The 20,482-nt window shown below is 33.2% G+C and overlaps 1 protein-coding gene across 9 annotated transcripts in view; it reads left to right on the top strand.

Annotated features, from left to right (window-relative positions):
- The window catches only part of NCOA2 (nuclear receptor coactivator 2), a 120,471-nt gene that overhangs the window by 1,993 nt on the left and 97,996 nt on the right, over positions 1–20,482 (top strand). For 8 of the 9 annotated variants that reach the window (XM_087961832.1, XM_026691828.2, XM_087961837.1 and 5 more), the window contains exon 2: positions 7,849–7,925. The gene's annotated coding sequence lies outside the window, so the exon portion shown is untranslated. Of the gene's footprint in view, positions 1–3,523; positions 3,693–7,848; positions 7,926–20,482 lie in introns of those variants that run through there. The other variant, XM_087961833.1, reaches the window with a different exon arrangement.

Genomic DNA, 20,482 nt, shown 5'->3' with positions numbered 1-20,482 from the left:
GTAGACGAATAAAGCAAAGTTGAACAATAAAAATGGAATAATAAATTCATAATTCTTGTTTACCTATCAAACACATGCATAGTTCTTTCAATAACATTTGTTTAGGGGAATGTAAACATGTTACTGTAAATATATTATGAATATAATTTTTAGAACTTTCATGAAAAGATAATATGACCAATTTTTTAAACTTATTCACTAAGAACTTCACTAATTTAGAATTTTCATGAAGAGAAGCTGTCTGTGTGGTTACTAAAGAGTTGACACTTGACTTGATGCACGTAATTAAAAAAAATAGAGTTTTAAGCGTCTGGGACAGTCTGAAATTATATCAAAATTCTGAATATCCTAAATTACTAATTTCTAACAATGTGGAGAAAAGTATAGAATTTAAAAATAAACATAAACACTATATATGTGTATTGTTGGAGGAATTCTGGTTTCATTATGCTTTAAACATCCTTTTTTAAAAGGAAAACTGGACAGTAAAGGTGTTTTTTAAAAATAAAATACAGATTTACAGCTTCATTTGTAAATTGTGTATGTAAAAGCTACTTATCTACACTAAATCTATCTATTAGGCTTCTAAGGCAGTAGCTCAACTTCAGCCAATACAAATATATTATGTGGCATACAAGACCGTTGATACTTGGATTACCAAATAACCAGTTCTTATTCCATTAACTTGTTCCATTGTGATTTACTGTGTTTCTTAATACAATGACAAAATTTACAAAAACTGATTAGTAAAAATAGTGCTCTGTAAGAATCATTTTTTCTAGTGGCTACAAAGTACCAATTTTCTTCAGATTTTTTTTTTGTATAGTAATGATTTTGGTGGTAGTAACAATCACATCCTTTGCTATTTGTGTTTTAAGTGTGCAGTAGCACGTGAAAGATGATTACATAATGAAATTACTTCTAAAAAGATGGAGGCCTTATGTAGATAGATTTAACTTTTCAAATTTGTATATAGATTTATAGGTGGTGTCTAGATTTAACTCATGAATCTCGTGATTAAAACTCATCTTCAATAATGAGGAACTGTAAACCAAAATCGGCTTCTTTGTGGCCTACTAAGGATGCTGTCATTGATTTTTAAGTTTCTCTTGGGTAACCAACATGTTTAGTGTTACAAGTTGCCATATAAATTCAATAAAAACAGTTTCTAGGATTTTTGTGATACTGTATATCATGAGTGTCCAACCTTTTGGCTTGCCTGGGTCTCATTGAGTGAAAAGGAATTGTCATGGGCCACATATAAAATATATAATTAATGTATATAAATTACAAACTTCCTTTAAAAGTTTGATCTACTGGGCTCTCATTACTAGTTATCCAGGGTTATATGTGGGTTGGACAAATCTGCTGTATGCTTTTATTTCAAAAGAGGATTCCAGTGGGGAATAGCTGACATGGAATCAATAATTAAATTTAATTGTATTCATTGTGGTCTCACTAAGAAAATGATAACATCATATCTTTCTATTTATTGTTTATTAATTTATATCATGCCTTCCATCTAGGAGCTCCCTCCTCCAGTGTTTATCCATAGCAACCCTGTGCAAAGTATTGAAAAAGGCCATGCTCTCTCAAGAGCTTAGTGCAGCTGCTTCAAAAGTGTTCTTTGATTTCTTATATCCTTATGCACAGATAATATTTTCAGTGGGAGGTTAGTGAAGTAAAGTGGCTATACAGACACTTGGATATGGGAATGATTGGGGAAGATTTCAGAAGAGCTGTGTTGAATTTTTCAAAGAACAGGCTGCTTTAAAGCTTCAGGGAGTGCGGGTTTCTTACACACAAATGTTTCAGAAAACACTTCTTTAAATACTTTAAATACTTTGCGTAGCCTGCCATAAATTAACTTACATATTGCAAATTTACATATTGCATTTATACACTTAGTTATTATATGAGTGATAATCCTGTAGGTTGCTTCTAACATCTTTAATATTTGCTGTAGTCACTATTCACTTTAATCTTTAGATAATTGTGAAATGTTTGACAAACTAGAATGATAAAAACATGCTTTTTGTGATGGGACAATAATTGCAGTGTTTGGGTGGAAAAATAATATAAGTAATAGTCACACTAAATGAAGTTGATAAAATAGGTTTAAAATAGACTTCGTTGTAGCTGTTCTACAATGTTCATTGTCTTCTGTCACCTTTTGTTGATGATATTGCCTCCATGTTGACATCTGTTGTAGTATGTATCGATAATGAACTCTCCCAGGGTGGATTCCTAATATAGACATTTTGAGGTTTGATCCACAAGGAAAATGTAGGTGTTCTGAAATATTTTATAAATATTATGCTCTAAATGAATTGATTTATACATGTTTAATCCTCTTTACATAACAATCTAAAATCCATCTGTCTATTGGGCAAGTCCTTTTTCTGTTCTTTCTTGTCTTAAAGAAAAATTCCAACAATACTAGATGTGCTAACTTTTTCTTGAGAATTAAAATCTAAGTATGTTTTCCTGTTATGGTTCATAAATATTTTATTGCTTTCATATCAAGCATTCAGGATGCAAAGAAGATATATTTAAAATAATATGATTATAACAACCAATATTTTTCTGTGATTGCAGCAGCACACAAATTTAATCAATAGTACAATACATGTGTGTGCGCCTGTGTATGTGGGTATGAGTAAGTGAGTAAGGCTTCCTCATCTGGACCATATAATGAAATCTTACTAGGTTAACACTATTTGTATGAAACAGAACATCCACTATCTGATTATATTCTTTGACCACCTTGGATAGTTGCAAATACTAGGCTGTGGAAAGAAATATGGGTATACTAAAAAGAATTACTTGAACGTATGTGTATCTATAGAAAAATGAGTGTAGTTAATTATAGCTGTATAATTTGCTTCAGGTGCATACTATCTTTTACAGTGGGTGATTTCAATTTTATCAAAAATGTTTTGACCTTGAAATAAAGATAATAAATTTTAAGTGTAGCATATTAGTAATATGTTCTGTTGATTTTTCATTTTTTTTATTCATTTAGGAAATGAAAGTGAATCTCTTAGCAGTTACATGGAAATTAAAAAATACTGTAAATAGCCTTACTCATTTGGGAGAAAAGTAAGCCTTGCTAATATGTTGCTGCTGCTGCAATTTAGAAGCTTGTGCCATTTAAGTGGTACATATATTCTTCTAAATAAGTTCAGGACTCTCTCTTTTGGTCATAATATTTGTAGTGCTTCCAGGACAATGTTAAGATAGTAAGTACATTTGAGTAACCACTGAAATGTCAGATTCATAAGTAACCACTAAAATTAGAGCTGTTCAAACTGAAATAAAATAATTGCTTGTCATGTATTTAACCTTTCATAATGCAACGTGGATGAGAATCAAAATAACACAATTCTACTGAATTCTATGGCTAATTTCCATTTCATTTCAGAATCATATTTATGTTCAGTTGTGGTCACTAGTCATTATGAAATATATTCTATTGGCTCTTTTGTGGGGGAATATAGAGGTTTTATTACTTTATTTTCAGAGGAAGACATAGAATGAGTTGTCACCTAAAAATACTGCAGAGAAAACTTCTGTTCTCAGCTGAACTTGAAAGAGGAAGTGCACCTGTAATGCTAGCAATATTGCATAAAGCTGCTTCCTGTTGAACATTGAAGGTGCATCTTGTTTTATAACCACAGTTGATTATATGGGTGAGCTGATTATATTACTTTTGGTCACATTTATATCTTACAAACTATTATTTTCCTCTTATATAACTCATTAATATTTTAACAACCTTTACATATTCTGAGCACGTGTTAATGAAGGGTGAATGAGCTCATGTTATTGCCAGGGTATCTAGGAGGTACCAAAAAGAATAAATTCAGATCAGCACCAGAGACTTTTGTAACATTTCAAAGAAATTCAAATCAGCAGGTTCAAATGTTGCTGTTGAAACAGGGAATTCTAGACTTTTATATACAGATAGTCCTCAATTTGCGACCACAGTTGAGCTCAAAATTCTGTTGCTAAGCGAAACATTTGTTAAGTAAATTTTGCCCCATATTAACAATCTTTCTTGCCACCCTTGTTAAGTGAATCACTGCAGTTGTTAAGTTAGTACATGGTTGTTAAATTAATCTGGCTTCCCCATTGACTTTGCTTGTCAGAAGGGGATCACATGACACCCCGGGAGACTGCAACCATCATAAATATGAATCAGTTGCCAAGCCCCTGAATTTTTATCATGTGACCATGGGGATGCTGCTACAGTTGTAAGTGTGAAAAACAATCATGTCATTTTTTTCCAGTGCCCTTGTAACTTTGAACAGTCATTAAATGAACTTGTAAGTTGAGGACTACTTGTAGTCAACTGGAATTCCATCTCCTTTCTTCTCCCATTCAAAAAAGTTTACTTCTGCTTTTCATGTCATCCGACTAGGAAACATGTAACATTTTGCTCGTGTACTATGTTGACATGTAAGTAGCCTATCTTTTAAATAATGTTTTTAATATTTATTTATTTTATTTTTATTTATTTTTATTTGTCAATCGCTTACAAGATAATAGGTATAAGTATATACATAGTTATGAATACATGAAATGGGTACATATAAGAAAAATAAAAGAAACAATAGGACAGGGACAGTAGGCATGTTGGTGCGCTTATGCATGCCCCCTACAGACCTCTTAGGAAAGGGGTGAGGTCAATAGTAGACAGTCTAAGGTTAAAGTTTTTTGGGTTTGGGGAAGAAACCACAGAGTCAGGTAGAGTATTCCAGACATTGACCACTCTGTTGCTGAAGTCGTATTTCCTGCAATCAAGTTTGGTGCGGTTAACCTTGAGTTTGTATCTATTGTGTGCTCTTGTGTTGTTATGGTTGAAGCTGAAGTATTCATTTACAGGTAGGACATTGCAATGTATGATTTTATATACCATACTTAGAATATAAAAGTTCATATGGTAGACATCATAATGAGGGTTCCTTGGTGGTCTCTAAGATTGATTTTTTTTCTTGAAGATTACCCAAACTAGGATAATATTCAGCTCTGACAGGATAGTGGGGAATGGAACACACTTTGCATGATGTGGGAGTAGGAATGGATTTCCAGAGAAAAAAATTGTAGATTACAAGAACTCAGGTGACCCTGCGGACACAGATAAACTTCCAAGTGCTTCAATGACCCTCTAAAAGAATGCAATTGACCAGCTGTCTGCAAGGAATATAAATCCTCCATTTCCCACTAGCCTGTCAGAGCTGAAGCAGCTTCTTGGATGACAAGTGAAAGGTCTTCAAAGAAAAAATAAGGAAGTCCAGTTGTCTTCTGAAAAAGCACCTTTGGGGCAACCATGACCTGGATGACTGAGAATATCTACAGACTATTTACTTGATTATTAGTCTGATGTTAATCTTGGAGTTAATCTATGCTGATCTGGATGCTGAATGCTGGTGGCGAGGTGCTTAGGTCTATTTGTTCCCTTTTTGGTTTGTTGATGGTTTCTTTTTTCATATTCTATAGATATTGTTTATTTCTATGTGTCTATTGATGGCTGATTTGTCAGAGTGTCAGGCTTGTAGAAAGCTCCCTAGCATTTTTAGACTTGGCTTGGTCTAGGACTTCCTTAGTTTCCCAATTGAAACTATGATTAAATCTGTCCATATGTTGTGAAATTAAAGAGCTTTTATCTTCTGACTGCTAGTTGGTTTCATGGATGTGTTCTGCCAGTCTTCTGCTGTTTGTCCTACATAGTGATAGTTGCAGGAGCTTCTGGGTCTTTTGGTTTGCTTAGGATGTTTTGGAAGGCTTTAGTTAGCATGTATTATATTGATTCCATGTAGAATCAGCCAAGCTCAGAGAACAAATATTCTCTTTCATTAAACATGGATTGCTGGATTGAATATAAAGGGAAATTATGCAAATATACATTTATATAAATTTAAATGCGTATAAATTGTATAAATATATGTATAAATATGAATAAATATATATGTCTAAGCAGTGGTATAAATCTTTTTAATATTATTAATAATAATATTTTTGTTTTCAATTTTTATAAAATTTGCATTCCCCTGTCATACATAATTTCTTTTATATCCTAAAAAACATCTTAAAATACTTCTGTATATATACTTCTATATAATATATTTAATTCTATATTGAGAATAAATATTGGCATATGGGAGAAATATGCTGTATGTATGTACATTTCTATTTCTGTTATTACCCTTAACTTTCAAACAACATAATAATCACTGAAAATGAAATGTCTGTGACTTTTGGAAAGGAATATAATCAATAATTATAGAACAACATAGAGTAGCTTATTTGCATGAAGTATAAACAAAGTATCTGTATCTGGGGAGTTATTAGAATTTGTTCTTGTTACATATTTGTTTGATTATTAATATACTGTCCATTCACAAATGTGAGTAAAAAAATCTAAACCCCCACAACAGTAAAATATATAAAACATCAATATTGGGAAGAGTAAAAACTTCTGCAGCAGCTGAAACCATTTATTTAAATTTCTATATCTAGTATATTGCCTTGGTCTTTCTTAGTAGTCTTCCATTAAGTAACCAAGTTGCCACCTGTAGCACAGCACTAAAACATTTCAGAATGCTAAACAGTTAAACACATAGGTAACTTTAAAAACCCCTAATGATTGTTGATGCCAAATATATGTTACTGTATGGAAGTGAGCTGTAAAAATTAATGAGTGGACAATAATGCATATATTATATGAGCCTCAGTGGCGCAGTGGTTAAAGCAGAGTCTGCAAGCTACTTCTGCTGACTGTTGGCTGCCTGCAATTTGGCAGTTCAAATCCCACCAGGCTCAAGAAAACCTGCCTTCCATCCTTCTGAGGTGGGTAACATGAGGACCCAAAATTGTTGGGGACAATATGCTGACTCTGTAAACCGCTTAGAGAGGGCTGTAAAGCACTATGAAGCAGTATATAAGTCTAAGTGCTATTGCTATTACTATTACTTCTTTCTTTTTTAAAAATGTACGCAAAATTCGATGATGGAAATGGCCAAAGATATTTACATTCCTCTTACTTTCTGCTTATGTGAGAGCTGTATGTATTAAGAATCCTGAAAAGTTCTAGAAATAAATAGTTGTGGTAATCCATTGATCTGAGTATAGACAAGGCTGCAATCTTACGCATATTTATTTATTTCAATAGGACTTTTATAGTATGCTGAAAGTATACTTGGGTTACAGTCATTTACTTACTGACTAATGTTTTGTTAGATCTCACATTTCTGCACATGAAGGCTATCTCCTGCACATGGAATGATTTTTCTCTCTTTATGTTAGAAAAATATAGATTTCCACATTTTTTTCTGGTTTATGTCTTATTATACACCTTTTCATATGCATGTCCATACCTTTGAGGAACAAAGTATAACACTTTTTTCTTGGTTACTTGGGTTCAAGCCATTGTGCCATGGGAGGATTATCAATTTAACAATTCCTCTAACAGTCTGTAGTGTCTCCAACTAAATATAAATTTTAGAAAGTAATATTTAAAAAAATAACTTGTATTCTCTATTGAAAAATTGGAGAGAACACCAGTATTTTTTTGAAATATTTGGTAATGAAATTATTGAACCTCTGGATTGTGGTTTACTACCGGCCTGTGGCTTATTTGAAATTGGGCTGGGCGAATGGCAGGCTGGTGCACATGCACTAGTCCACCACTCTCATGGACCAGTACCCCTCTGCCCCTCTCCGTCGGGCTGCTAAGCCACAAAGCATGGGGATTGCTACTTTAGAGTAACAAAAAATTAACATGGCAATATAAAATAAGCAATATAATTTGGTATGAATATTTATTGTCTGTTTGTTTGTTTATAGCAAGATTGAGATGTATCTGAAGATTGAAGTTTTCAAATATAAAACCAATACTGATTTAACTGCCTCACTGAGTCTTGGTAAGTTATCTTTATTATCATCATCAGGAATGAAACATATGGGATGAAGTGTTGCACAAAATAGTTCATGTTGTGTTTTCATTCTCGTCTAGATTTTTTCTGTTGAAAAGAGGTTTCATATGTTCACATAATAAAAAAGACTTATTAGCTAAGTCATATTGAAAAGCAGGCCTTGAAACAGATTTCCTACAACGCGTTTGGACTCTGCCACTTAAAAACCTTTTGGTTCATGGCTTGAGTGCTTGGGACTGGCCACTTTTCCTCATCTTGTGGAGTCTGGGGTGGAGAGATCCTGTCTTGAGATCCTAATGATACAGTACCTGGCTCCGTTATCCTTTTCTTACCACTCTTGCCAAAGAAAATTCCTGTCAGTTATTTTCTGTAGGGGAAGCTCTAAGAAGGAACGCTGAAACAGAATCCAAAGCAAAATATTACAATTATTTTGTTTTTGTCTTAAAAGTAAAAAAAAAAGTGCTGTTGCTTTGCAAAGCAGGTGTAAAAGTTAGTTCTTACACAGAAAAATAACATGAAAGTAAATCTGACTATTGCAAAAACAAAGGACAGATGAAAGCCAATCTTTTCACACAAAAGAGGCGGTGAATAGCCTATTTCATAGAGCTTGCTCTTGAAACATAGCAATCATTAGATATATTTCATTATGGCTTTGAATCTTTTCTTCAGTGCAAATAACTTATCAGAATGTCTTATATCATGTGAGCTTGGCTAATTGGTTCCAGTCCTGCCTGTTGGACTGGAAGTCTGACAACAGCATCAAGGTATGCTTTGTTGGCAGCTTTGTTGAAATGAGGTGCTTTTTTAAAAGCTTGCATTGACTTCCTCAAAATTGTATTTTGAGTTTATGTAATGAGGCCTTATTGAGAAAGTTTTACAATTTCATTTCAGATCTTTCTTTTTAATTGTAAATCTTTAAAGGTCTGCAGACAGACCATGTGAACACCATAAAAATGGATCTCCCTTTTTTTCAAAGACAATGCCCTTATTTTGGGATTACATCTGATGGATTAAGAGTAAAGATGGCTCAGTCAGAAACAAAATATAAAAGAAAGTAGATCGTAATTCTATTTAAATATAAATAATATTTAATATTTAATAATATTTAAATATAGACAGATCATGTTTGTTTACATTTGCACAATCTCCCTTTACATAAATGTATGTGGCTTGAGAAAATAACTTCGTTTAGTTAGAAATTACTGCTTATCTAACTAGAGGCCAATATCTACCACCAGCATGCCTGGTATAGAATTTTCCATTATTTTTCCAAACTATTGTTTTTCCCAGCTCCACTTAAAAACAACGTAAGATAAGCAAAGGTTAGATTCATGCAGGCTTATGGTTGAATAAAAAGCTTCAGAGGAGTAGTAGCATAGGCATACAGGAATTGTTTATCCTTTTCACAACTACTATAACAAATTTTTAGGTTGCTGTGTTAGGATTTTTGTCTTGTCAAAGCACAGTGCTTCCACTGGCTTTCTGATCCCATCAGTGATTTTTTTTCCTCAGGTTGCTTCCCTACCTTAGTCTTTTTTCTTCCTCTTATGGGTACGATTGCTCTTAACCTACTCAGGCTTTATATTTGAACCATGATTGTCTTCCCATCAAATATAAATATGGTTAGTTATGACATAAAACATAGTATAAAGCACAGGATGCCTGAATCTTATGTTTTGCCTGTTCCCATTATTTTTTAATCTGAAAGTAATATTAAAAGCAGTGTGTAAAAAAAATATCAGAGATTTTCTGTTAAAGTATTCCATTAAAAAAAGATCAAACTCTTGAACCACCTAATGTAGATATTCAAAGCCTACACTTTTCTGGCATATCAGTGTTAGGATATTTAGAAAATGATCTTTAATTTTATGAATAACAGTGTTTTTCAAGTATGTGTTTTGATATACAGGATTCTGACTATGATTGCTTCTTTTTTACTGTATGGTATTATATTACCTGAAAGAGTGGGTGATGTCAAAACCTGGCAACAATCTCTGCCATTTACATATGACTAGATGAAGGAAGATTTGTCTCTAGTGTCTGAATGAAGATAGTGAAAGAGCTACCCAAGTGACTGCTTGACAGTAACTGGTGCTAATTAAATACAGAGTCAGATAATGACATTGATTCCTGGATGAAAGCCAGAACTAGAAACTTAATTTTCTAGTTCTGTTTATCTGTTGGTTTGGTGTGATATTGCAGCTGACTTGGCTTTCATAGTGAAAACAATGAGTATCTTCTTTATGAAATTAATTTAATATTTATGCATTTGACAATGTATTAATTATTTAATAAAGATGTATCATTGTGCTCCAGTCCATTCCAGTATTTCTTCTATATGTCTTGCTAATCGTGACTATGAAGACTATGAAGAATGAAATAGGGTAAAATAAGATTATTTAAATTCCTTCAAGATGGAATTTACACACACCCATTAAAATGCCAGGTTTTTGAGATGTAAAAAAATGAGATCAAGGTAAATCACCTCAGAATGCTTTCCACCTTTAATGTAATATATAAACTGCAATTCAATTGAAAAACAAACTAAAATCTTTTAGAAGCAAATCATAACAATAAAAAAACCAGAAAAATATGGCTGCACAAGTGTTCATGCTCTCTTATAAGTAGGAATATGGCTGTGTTCAGATTTAACCAGTCATATTAAAATTGATGCTAGTCAGTGCACACCTGCCATAAATTAAAGTGACTCTTAATTACTGGCAAGCCCATATGCTGTTCCAGAAGGTTGTTTTTTGTTTTTTGTTTGCATTTGCTCAGTTGCTTCTTGCAGCTAAGTCCATGGTCTGCAAAGAGCTTAGAAAATCTCAAGGGATCTCATTGTAAGATATCAGTCAGGAGAAGGGTATAAAAATGCTTCAAGGCATTGGATATACCATGGAACACAGCGAAGACAGTTATCAATTATTGAAGACAACATGGCACAACAATGATACTACCAAGAACTGGATATGCTTCCAAAATTGATTTAAGAAACAAAAGAAAACTAGCTCAAAAGCCCTCAGAAAGCTTAAAGGATACTGGTTGTGTATTACATGTGACAACATTCTCAACATTCTCCCCTATCCTTCATATGTCTAGGCAGGTAGAGTGTCTATGCAGAAGCCTTTTCTAACAAAGAAAACATCCAAGCCCATCTACATTTTGCAAATGCTTACATCAAGTCTGACAAAAACATGTGGTAAAATCTGGTCTGATGAGACCAAGGTTTTGCCATGATTCCAAGGATTCCAAGTTTTGCATCATCAAAAGTACACCATACCGACAGTGAAGCATGGTAGTGGCAGCATTATGCTTTGGGATTGCTTTTCTTAAACTAGAACAAGCTTTAGCTATTAGTTAAAGTGGAGGGTATTATAAACAGGTCAAATATCAGACAATTTTGACACAAAACTGCTAAAATACTGAAGAAGAAGAAAACTTTCACCTTTCAATATGACAACAGCTCAAAGCATACATCCCAAAAACCCCAAAAAGAATGGCTTCCCCAGAAGATGATCAAAGTTTTGGAATGGCCTAATCAGAGCCTAGACTTAATCCCAGTGAAAATCTATGGGGTGAGCTGAATAGGATGAATACCCCAAAAGACTGAATGTTGTTATAAAACCAAAACGTGCTTCAAGAAAGTATTAGTTTAAGGGAGTGCACATTTATGTAACCACTTTAAGTTTTTAATTTTTTTACCTCTAAAAGATTTCACTTTGTTTTGAAATTGAATTCTATAGCTTAAAGGTAGAAAAAGTTATTTATCTTGGTCTGATTTTATTTATACATTTATTACTTGGCATTTCAACAAGGGTGTATAGACTTTCTATATCCACCATACAACAATATTCTAATAACATTCAGACTACCTTGCCACCGTACAATATTGTGGAAATCCTGAATCAATGCTTGGAGACTATGAAGAATGAAATAGGGTAAAATAAGATTATTTAAATCCCTTCAGGATAGAATTGTTATTCAGATGGCACCCTAACAATAGTAATCCCAGTAAATATTTTGGGTTGAGTTCTCTTCCTGAATGAGTTTGTTCATGACTAAGTGTTCTTTCTGGACAATTTTGAACAGCATATGGAAGGTTGGGTGGTTCACCAGCTATAGTCCTTGGGGTTAGAGCAACTTTATCTTATCTTTTCCCTCAAAAACGGTGAAATAAGTTTCACAAATTTGCCAAGTGCATCTTTAAAAGGCAAGGTCCTGCATCTTGCAACAAAGAACCTATCAAAATGTCTGTTTCAAAATTGTTTCAAATTGCTAATTCATACTTTTGCACTCAGTAATAATGGAACAACCTTCATGTTGTGGCTATAATGTGCCCAAAATTATAAATTGGGTCAGAAAGAGAGTGTTCTTCTGAATTGGGAAACAGATGATACACCCATCTATCAATCTGTTGTATTTCTTGCAAGCAGATGATTTCAAATAGAAGAAAAGTAAAAAAAAAAAAAAAAAGCTATCTCCTTCTTATAAGCTCCCTTTTTCTGCATAAAGTACTCAGATTGTAATTCTTCATTTGAGTCGTTTCAGCACAAATAGCATGCCTGACAAAACAGATGAGTTTTGTGCTATGGTTAAGTCTAGCAAATTCATAATACGAGCTTTCGTAGCTTAGCTTTCTTTAATCATAAACATGTATCTTAGTCTGAATTATACATAAGTATACATGATTAAAGGAAATAAGAAATACAGAGTTCAGAGGGTAAGTGAAATAAGTTTGCATAAATTATTGTAATTAATGTATTACCAATCACACAACATATCATGAACATTTCAAAACCTTGTGAAGTAGATTACAGTCTGCTAAAATTTATAACAAACTGTAACAATAATATCCATATTTTTGCAACAGATTAACATAGCTGCCTTGTTTGAATTTGCATCTTCTATCCCATGGGAATGAATTTCTGATAGTCTGGGCTACATCTAGGTGTTTGCTACTTTGGTACATATATATAAAATAGTAATGATAGATGTGCATAAATAGAGCTCCTTCTTGTCTTACAACCACAATTGGAACCAGAATGCAGTCATAAGTTGTCATAAATTGAGTTAGGTCTGATTTTACGATTTTTACAGTGATCATTAAGGGAATCAGAAAGTTAAGTTAATCCACCTTCCCTATGGATATTGTTGGCCAAAAATTGTCAAAAGTTGCAAATCCATCCAATTACAGACTACAACTGGTAGTAAATATTAGCCAGTTGCCATGTTCCCTACTTATGATTCTGTGACTATGCGAGTGGTGTGACATTCATAGGGGCGAGCACAAGCCATACATACTTTTTCTGGGTCAGTTGTAACTTTGAACTGTCATTAAATAAATGATCATAGATTGAAGACTTCCTATATGATAATGATAATAAACCTATTTTGCTTTAATTGTAATGTTTTTCAATTCCATATGTCTGTGGGACCTAGAACTTTATTGGCAATATATATGCTGCTATGTACTAATGACTTATAGCTTTTTAGCTACCTGCTCAATTTTCAAAAATTAAACAATTTGAAAAATTACATTGGTGCTCAATTTTTACTTTAATTTTATTTGCTGTACTCAAAAACATATTGATAATTTATAAAAGCAATATCCAAAATATATTGTTAGAATGATGACATGTTTATATCAACCTTTTGGGGAATTTTGTTCATATTTCAGATAAATTAATTTTTAACATATTTTATTTTTGCCAACAATGACTTTTTAAATTGTTTATATCAGTATAAACATTTGGTAAGAATCATGGTCAGGTTATTGGAATAAACATACATAATGTTTACATTTATTCCTATTATATGTTGATGTGCATTTTAACAGCTAATTGTGACTGAAAAATTCCCTATTAAACATATTTTTATAACATTTTAATATCTGGATTCATATTATGCAAATCATCATGGTGGGTTAAATATAACATAATGTTCTAAATTAAAATCAAGCATATCATACTATTTCAGCAATATGTATGAATTCTGTAATATATTAATTTTGTACATTTCTCCATAGCATTGCTGGAAAAGCTTTAATCTTTTGTTTGAAATCCCTGTAAAGTTTTATATTAGAACTTAGATAATGATGCTGGTTTGGACTTGGATGGAATTTGTCTCTAGAAATTCTGATGTGGGAATATTGAAATCTGAAAACTTGTGGACTTTATGCTACATGATTTTAAAAGAAAGCATAATAAAAATATAGTAAACTTCAGCAAATAAATGAGATTGTGCTATTTTTCATGCATAAATATATATTAAACATAGGCTAAATCTAAGGGGTAATTCAAGATTTTACCGTTTAGACTGGTCAAACTGCAAGTGTAATTAATAACCATCCGGATTCTTTTACTAAAGAAAATATATATCTGTTTCTACCCTAAAAGATATTGAATGAGGCTTAAATGAGAATTTATGTGGCTTGTAAGCCCACTTACCTTTAAAAAAAATACTGGAAAAGAATATGTTAATCTATAACAATGGTTAATAACATGAAATTCAAAAACTACTTCTATAAATTACACTTTTCAAATACATTTCAAATATTGGAATCATTCCATTTATAAGTTATAGTACTTAGGTTCATACATTTGTCCCCAGTAAAAGAAAATATACTTATATAATATGTAATTTTTTTTTAATAAGAATATAAAAAGTACGTTCAGGAGTGAAATTAGACCACTTCTGAAAGCTGGGCAGCAGTTGTTTTCTCTTGTTAGTCTTTTAGATAAGCAACAAGTCAACTGGGATGAAAATGGAAGAACAAAACATTTAGTGTGCCTTAGTGCAGATCATTATCTAGAATAGTACTTCTCCCTCTGAGCAACTCAGAAATGAAGAAATATTTGAGTTTTCTGCTGAAAAGTATTGGCGTATTGTTCTCACATATTCAGTAATATAAATTCAATATAATTTATATTTAAATACATATTTCTTTGTTATTTTAAGCTTCAATATGATCTAGAACAGTGGTCGCCAACTGTGGGACCACTGGATCACTGGTGGTCCACAAGAAAATTTTGGTGGTCTGCAGAGAAATGTCACCCCCAAAGCACACCCCAAAGCAATTAATCCAGGCTGCACAGGAACACAAGGCTGTGCTGCCCACATGGCCCACGGGAATGCAAGGCTTGCATCACTTGCATTGCGAACAACATGAAGTAGTGAAGGAAGGGTGGAAGGACAGAGAAGGGGACTTGCCCCACTCGCCCCATGTGCCCCACCTGGCCACCAGGCTGCTTCTTTCCACTTCTTCTGCTTTTGGGTACACGCCAAAAGGAAAGCAGCAAAAATCTATCTTTCTCTACCCCAAACTCTGCCAGAAATGAGTCTTTGGGACCCTGTAAGGCATCCTGCTCCAAGAGGCTGCGCCATTCTGGTGGAGTTTGGAGGAGAAAAAGAAAGACTTCTGCTGCTTCTTGCTGCTTTCCTTCCATGAAGCCAAAAGTCTCTCTCCCCCCCCCCTCCCAAGAACGAAGCTGGAGACGGTATCCTGCGATCCCAAATAAAGAATTTTCGATTGGTAGGAAAACGCGGTGGGGAATTTTCCTTTTTGGGGGTTTTTCCCAGGGTCTCTGCTGCTTCTGCTTTTTCTGCAGAGACCCTGGGAAAATCCCCACCAAAACTCTACAGGAAAATCCCCCACCACGTTTTCTGACTGATCAATCGTTCTTTATTTGGGATTGCAGGATACGGTCTCTCTCTGTCCCCCTCACTCTGAGAACAGAGTTGAAAAGCAGGTTAGGAATGTGGCTGCCTTGGTGGGCGTGCGACACGTGTGTGTGTGTGTGTGTGTGTGTGTGTGTGTGTGTAAGAGAGAGAGAGAGAGAGAGAGAGAGAGAGAGAGAGAGAGAGAGAGAAAACATCACTGCCAGCCCTCCAAGATTAGATCAGATCTCTCTCTCCCATCAATGTCAGCAAGCCACTGTCTCTCAAAATTCATATTAGTGGTCCAGAGGATTTAAAATTATGAGTTTGTGGTCCCTAAGGTCCAAAAGGTTGGTGACCCCTGACCTAGAATATACAAAGGACAATATGATTTCCAAAAAGAAAATATGAGTTAACTTTCTCAATACATTCTTTACTTGACAGCAATATTAATGTTTTTCAAACCCCTTTTGTACATTTTACATACCCATTTGGTTTTAAAAGTAAAATTTTAAAAGATATTTTACATTGAGCTATATTGCATCAATTCATTTAGTCATGTCTCTGATACTTGTGGCTGCATAAGCAAAAACTGTTTTTTGAAACTCCTCCTCGTCTTGTTCGCTGCATTAGAGATGTCAGGGGTTGATTGTACAACTGTCAGGACTGTCAAATGTAGTGATTTAATTACTAACTGCAACAACAGTGGCAAGGCTGATTACTGAGAACTACTTTCCATAAGTCATAGCATCTTTCCTTCAAAAACAGCTGGCTATCTAAGTCACATGTGAAGGTTATCAGTGCAAGATATGCAAAATATTTTTTCTCTTAAATAGAAAATAAGTTTGAACTAGTTTCCAGAGGGAACTAATTTGGTATACAGTACTGGTTAAAGGTATCAGTCTAGAAGCTGGAAGACCATGAGTTTCAGCCCAGCCTTAATTAAAAAAAAAAAAAAAAGCTGAGTGACTTTGGGCTAATCACTCTCTCTTAGACCTAGGAAGAAGTTAATGACAAATTACCTCTGAAAATAATGCTAAGAAAATTCCACAAACTTGTTCAGTTTTGAGTATTATAGTTAAAAAATAGGATAATTAATACTCTAAGCGGTACTGATAAATGTTTTAATATCAAAATTACTTAAAAATTATACTATGTGATACTTCTTTATCAGAGTGGGTTTTGAGAATATAGGATGGTTTTTGGCTTCTAGTGTCCTAAATCTACCTAAGCCCCAGCCAAATGTCAGTGAAAGAAGTTGTAGTTCAAATGTCTAGAAGGTTAATTTATATCCAGTGGATGATCAAAATGAAGCTGAAATATGTTTTAAATATTTATTTTAAAGGTGTTTTTTTTTGCTTTTTAAAACTTTTGGGTTATACTTTTTAAATCTTGTTTCGTTATGTATTGCAGATTTTCTCATAATGATAAAACAGTTTACTAACAAAAATAATTTCATCAATGACAAAATGTGTTTAAAAACTCAATTTTAAACTGTTAAATATTTTAGTTTCAAAGTATATTTTTGTAAAGTATTCTTTAAATAACCTTTAGGATTAAGTGAACATTATCTAAAGCATGTGTTTAAAATTGCCAATAAAAAGAATAAGAAAAACTAGTTACCCTGTTGTATAATTACTTAGTGAACTTATTAAAATACATTTCTGAGAATAGCCTACTATTCAAGGAGAGTGTTTAAAAAGACTGGGATCTTATGTTTTCTAAGAATGATAATTTAAAAACTTAAATATTTCATTCTCATTCCAATCAACCAATACTATTATTCCTGTTTTTGACACATCTATACAAAATTCTTTACAAATGGATTCAGTTGGTTTCTGTATTTATAAGTCTTATAAAATGACACAATATACTTTCATAGAACTCATGAGGTTTTAACTAAGAATAATATTCAGTATAACTTTCAGCTGTAAAACAGACTTGGCTATGTTTGACACTACTGTTGTCTTGAAAATATTTAAACTAATTATAAACTAATTTTAAGCAATGTATATCTGCATTGTATGCCAAATAGATATGTGAAGTTCTAGTCTGCTAAGTTAGGCATTCTGGTGCACTCCAGATGTTTTAGATTTCAGATATCATCAGATTCAGATAGTATGAGTAATAACCAGAAATTACAGCCCAATATATTTAAAGACACTAGGTTGTCATTCTCTAGTGTCAAACTTGTGTTGTCACAGTGTCATCACATGACATATTGCAATTTCCCCCCCTTTGCTAAACTGGGCATGGGTGTGGCCAGTGCTTGAAGCATCCCGCCGATGGGCCACAAATTCGACATCCCTGCTCTAGGTTAATAATGTTTTTTCCGCAAAAATATTCGGTATTTGCATTTTTTGTGTGTTTTAATAAGTGTTGAGTCAAGGATGTCAGTCCTGTTTCCAGATCAGTTAAATGTATTTATTCAGTAAAATGTTTTAGTCTGGTTATTTCCACTATACCTATTCAAACACAAATTGCAATCTGTTTATTTCCCAAAAGAGAGTAAACACTATCCCCATTAAACAAAAACAAAAATGCATCACAGCACATTTTTGAATTTCATATAGTCTATAATTCCTGTGGGGATATGTTGTGGCATTAGTTTAAATATATAGTAGTAATTGTTTAATAAAGTTCACCAATTCCCTTAACATAGGTTCAATGAATAACCTTTGAATTATATTGCTTGTAGCTTTCAAAACTGGAATTATTTCATTTGTTTATATTAATCATTAATCAAATTTTGCAGCTCTTTAAGGGCTTTAAGCATTTATATTAGTTTAAGAGCAAAAGCTACTCTTGCCAATTAGATTCTTAAGCCAATTAGAAGATTCATTTTGCACACTACTCTAAGCAGTTTTATAGTTTCTTTAACTTCAGTATTTAATGCTTCAAATTACATTTAAGTAATTCATTTTAAGCTGGTGTTAGAATTGTCAGACTTGTATAGTCAAATGTCTCTCCTTCCAGAAGGAATACTCAACCAGATTTTATGAAAATAAAATAAAAACTTTCATATGTAGAATGTCCCATATGAATAGTAATGTTTAATTTTTTGATACATATTAGTGTATCTGAATAGAGAGTTGTCTGTGGTATGTCCTAATTTCTCCTGTGGGGAATTGATATGTTTCTATTCCCTCTGAACACATGAAGTATATGAAGATCATCTACTCTACTGCAATCAACTACAGTGAGTATATGGAAATTGAAACAGAACCCTTCAGACTTTCAACATGACTTAAGTGAAGAGCTGTTTACCACTTCTGGCATATTAAAATCTATAAACAAAGTATAACTTAAACAATATACTTTCAAACATTTTTTTGCATTATTGTTCCCTAATACTGAAGTTAGTAGTAATGCAAAACTAATAGCAAAATAATTCTATATTTAGACAGCTTTGTATTATTGAAGCTCAGGCTCATGGCTGATATTGGAAAACTATTCATAAAGAATCAATCACTGTAGCCATGATAGCTTATGATGCCAAAACTATGGTTATGTTTAGTTTAGTGACAGCAAATTTTCAGACTAATATATTTTATTAAAAAGTATATATTTTTGTGAGTTATAGCTCACCTCATCAGATGCAGTGAAGCTTTTACTGTGATATGGGATTTAAATTGGAATGGGGGGAAAGTGGGAGGAGTAGACAGAAGGCAGGTTAGTTATGTAGTTCAAATTTCCAGGACATTCCATTACAGACCTTGAAAAGCCATCTTGGAAAAAAAAACATTTTTACAGCACAATAGAGCAAGGGACTGTTGAGGTTGCTTATATCTCAGGAGGCCTGAACAAATACAATAGATTTTAACACATTGAAATTGTTAATTGATAAGGCAGTTACATACTGTTTCACAGGTAATCTACATTTTCTTATTCAACTTGTTTTCTCTCTTTGCCTCCTTTTTCCCTTATTCCTTCCAATTTAAATCTTATATCAGTCCAGCCACTGCGTCGCATCTGATAAACTGTAGTTCCCAAAAGCTTCTGCTTTTTGATAAAATGTGTTAGTCTTTCAATCCCCTGCTCATAAACATGAGCAAGTAAGTATTTTATTGCACTATACAAAATTTATAGTCCAAACTTTGGTATTGATGCTAAAAACATGATTAAAGCTGTCTGAAAATATGAAACAAGCTTAGTCTTATTTGAGCACTAGCATAAGTCAGCAAAATAAGATATTGAACAGAATTCTGTATTAATAGAGATGTTGCATTGATTGGTAAAGAATGAATGTTGTTTAATTCACCATAGTTGGAGTATATGTTTGCAAAGGATATGACCATTTTCCACCTTACCCAGACAATACCATCAGGGTATTATATAACAAGTCCAAAGCTATATTGGTCTTTAGTTTCTCCTCATATTGCATTGTTAACTCGTACTGGATGAGAATTCTAGAATTGTCATCTAACTTCACACTGGAATAGTGTCACTATTCATAAAAAATTGTGAACTGCTTGGTTTCATGTTTGCATTCAGATATAATTTGTTATGGCTTTATATATTTCATGAGTCCAGTAGACAAGAGGAGTAAACTTCTATTAGAGTAAACTATTATGTGCGACTGTAACTGTGGTGGACAGGTCTTTGCAGAATGAGAATAACAAGGTAGAGAGTTAAGTGTCAACACTTCCTGTTTACCTTAATTTATTTGCTTGAATATATCAGAGTAGAATATTGTATAGAAAAGAGGAATCGATTCCAGTGATGATTCTCTCTTGTTTTTTTGTGTTTTTTTGTTCCTTCAGTGAAGGAGCAGCAGGCATTGCTCCCATCGACTGTAATAGTTTCTCAAAAGCCTTAGTTAATACTGTATAAAATGCTTATATTTAGAAATGAATATCTTGTATTTATGCTATATTTTCCACATAGAG

Source organism: Notechis scutatus, chromosome 3 (assembly GCF_049901735.1).
Source record: "Notechis scutatus isolate UNSWTSFEM ecotype Mainland chromosome 3, rNotScu1.2, whole genome shotgun sequence".
NCBI lineage: Eukaryota > Metazoa > Chordata > Lepidosauria > Squamata > Elapidae > Notechis > Notechis scutatus.
Note: the sequence above shows the minus strand (reverse complement) of the source record. Positions and strands in the feature narration are given on the sequence as shown.